This window comes from Cebus imitator, unplaced genomic scaffold, assembly GCF_001604975.1.
Source record: "Cebus imitator isolate Cc_AM_T3 unplaced genomic scaffold, Cebus_imitator-1.0 Scaffold117, whole genome shotgun sequence".
Lineage (NCBI taxonomy): Eukaryota > Metazoa > Chordata > Mammalia > Primates > Cebidae > Cebus > Cebus imitator.
The window spans coordinates 287053-290304 of record NW_016107432.1 but is presented as its reverse complement, the minus strand read 5'-3'; the positions used below and the strand labels follow the sequence as shown (position 1 = coordinate 290304).

The 3252-nt window shown below is 45.4% G+C and overlaps 1 long non-coding RNA gene across 2 annotated transcripts in view; it reads left to right on the top strand.

Moving 5' to 3' along the window:
* Window positions 1-2793, top strand: part of LOC108311508 — a 26801-nt gene extending 24008 nt beyond the window's left edge. For both annotated transcript variants that reach the window (XR_005201928.1, XR_001828235.2), the window contains one exon: window positions 2347-2793. This is a non-coding gene — a long non-coding RNA (uncharacterized LOC108311508). The remainder of the gene's footprint in view (window positions 1-2346) is intronic.
* The last annotated feature ends 459 nt before the right edge of the window (window positions 2794-3252 follow it).

Here is a 3252-nt window from a genome sequence, read left to right as displayed (position 1 = left end):
TCTCCCCCACTCCCTTCTTTAGTTTTCATCTCTTTCTTTAGCTTTCATCTTTCACAGTAGTTATTACTGGTGTATTAACTTAGCCTGAGCATAGTCAACATAATTGTCTGGATGGGATGGACACTGAGATCCATTTGTGAGAAACGCTGACTAATTTCATTAACTACCCCTAAACAAACCTGCAGATGTCATATGATAAACACTATGTGATTTACAATAGATGACCAGAGCCAAGTCCCTGTGTCATGGGAGAAGGCGCCATGCTGGGCTGACAACCAGGGATCCTGCTTCTAACCCAATTCTTCTGGGAATAATCTATGTAATCCAGGTGAGGTCATTCACCCCTCTGGGCCTCAGTGTGCTTCTCTAGACCTTCAGTGGGTTGACTAGATGGCCAATAATATGTAGCTACTATTTGGTGAGCCTTGGAGCTCTGTACATGGCCAGATAGATACCCTGACGTCCAATGTGGTCTACATACAGCACGGGCTCCAGGGCAAGACTAGCTTCATTCAGACTGACTCTTAGGTAAGTGTGCTCACTGCCCCATTCTTCACCTTCATGTCTATAAAATGGGAATGATCGTCTGGGTGCAGTGGCTGACACCTGTAATCCCAGCACTTTGGGAGGCCAAGACGGGTGAATCGTCTGAAGTTGGGAGTTCAAAACTAGCCTGACCAACATGGAGAAACTCCAGCTCTACTAAAAATACAAAATTAGGCTGGGCGTGGTGGCTCATGCCTGTAATCCCAGCACTTTGGGAGGCTGAGGGTGGCGGATCATGAGGTCAGGAGTGTGAGACCAGCCTGACCAACATGTTAAAACCCTGTCTCTACTAAAAATACAAAAATTAGCTGGCCGTGGTGGTGTGCCTGTATTCCCAGCTACTCAGGAGGCTGAGGCAGGAGAATCACTTGAGCCCAGGAGGCGGAGGTTGCAGTGAGCCAAGATCACATCATTTGTGGTGGCACATGCATCACCTCCAGCTACTCTGGAGGCTGAGTCAGGAGAATTGCTTGAACCCGGGAGGCGGAGGTTGCAGTGAGTTGAGATCGTGCCATTGTACTCCAGCCTGGGCAACAAGAGCTAAAATTCCATCTAAAAAAAAAATAAAAAGAGAGAGAGAAAACATACTCCAGGCTTGTCTTGTATTTTCCCTTCCTCAGCCCTGAATCAGCCATTTCTCTGAAGAGGCTTGGTTCCTTTTAATGGAGAAAGGTATTTAGCAGCTAGGTGTGCTCATTGCTATTGGGGTATTGCATCTCCCAAGAGCGCTTACTGGACAGAACTAGCCAATATAACAGTAGGTGTATCACAAACTTGTCATCAAATTTGTAAAACAGCACAAATTTGTCATCTTCTAGTTTTGAAGGTTAGAAGCCCTAAAATCAAGGTGTTAGCAGGGCTGTTCCTTCTGGAGACTCTAGAGGCATCCCTTCCCTTCATTGTTCCAGCTTCTAGAAGCTGCCTGCCTTCCTTAGCTTGTGGTCCCTTCCTCCATTTTCAGCGCTAACAGCATAGTATTCTCAAATTAACATCTGTCTCTTTCACTTCCGCTTCTGTTGTCATGTCTCCTTCTCTGAATCTGATCCTCCTCCCTCCCTGGCTTTTTTTTTATTTTTGAGACAGGGTGTCACTCCCATTGCCCAGGTTGTAGTGCAGTGGTCCAATCACAGCAGCCTCCACCTCCCAGGCTCAGGTGATCCTCCCAGCTCATCTTCTCTAGTAGCTGGGACTACAGGTGTGCGCCACCATGCCAGGCTAATTTTTGAATTTTTAGTAGAGATGGGGTTTCACCGAATTGTCCAGAATGGTCTCAAACTTGGGCTCAAGTGATTGTCCCACCTCAGGCTCCTGAAGTGCCAGGTTTATAGATGTGAGGCACAGTGCCCAGCCTCTGCCTCCCTCTTATAAGGACTCTTGTAAATATATTGGACCCACCCAGATAAACCAGAATAACCTTATCTTAAGGTTCTTGACTTAATCTCACCTGTGAAGTCCGTTTTGCCATGTAAGGTAACATATTCACAGGTTTTCAAAATTAGGATGCAGGCATCTTTGGGGGTCTCTTATTCTACCTTCTACAATATGTAGGTAAGTACGCATGCACACATTTCTATATTTATTCCTATATCTATATAAATATATTGAAGATCATAATATCATTTAGATACTTCCAATTTCAACTGGACAACTAAGGGTTCATTCCAGGTTTCTGTTTCAATATTTGTGACTCCCTTCTCCAACAGTGAGAAACCTGGCTTTCATTATCCTTAATAAGTTACTTATTTGACTAATCTTCTCTGTGTAACTAGTGTTCTATTCCCCTTCTGTTCTCTTATCCAGGGAAAGTCCTCCCACTCTGCCTGGACTCTGAAACTTTATACCCAGCCACCCTTCCATGGGGATGTCCACTCCACTGCCACCCCAAGCCAGGCTGCACCTGCAGGAACCCTGTCCCACCTGTTCAGGCTCTGAGCCCACACAGCAAGCAGCCCTCCTGTGCAGACACTTTTCTCACCCTGCTGGGGCTCCAGCACCCAACTCTGTACCACGGTGGCTTCCCCCATTAGTCACAGATGTTATCCTGCTCTGCCCCACCTAAAGGCTTTTGCACCAAATTGTTGAGAGAGGGAACGGAAGAAAATCCCAAATGACATATTTTTGGGAGCGAGAAATGGGCACTGAATCTTGATCCAAATGGGTGGGAAATGTGGAATGCTGAGCAGGGAGAGGCAGGGAGATGAAGTTAGTACACAGTAGAGGGCTTGAGGCTTGAAGAAATACCAGCTATTGGAGTGGGTCCCTGTTCTTGGGCCTGTTTGCATATCTGAGGACTCGACTCCTATTTCTCTGGGCTGAGAATGCTGCCACCAGCCTGGAGCCTCATCGAACCACTTTTTATTTAAAAAAAACACCCGTTGGCTCCTGATGTTTTTTATGCTGATTAAGAACACTGACTTGGCTAAATGAACAAGGGGGCTGATTGTTGCTCTGTCTCTTGAAGCAGGAGAAGCTTTTGATCAAGTTGAGTGGGAGTTTATGTTTGAGGTACTTTAAAAAGTGAAATCTGGAGATAAGCGTATGAACTGAATTTGAACTTTATTCCAAGCCCATTGAACAGAAATGTTTCACATCCCTTTAATCTGAAAAAAGCCCACTGCAATTGCCCTTTTAATCCCTTATTTTTCTTTAATATAAAGCTCCTTCTCAAATTGCTTACTATTTACGTACTGAGAAGGGCACTTCAAA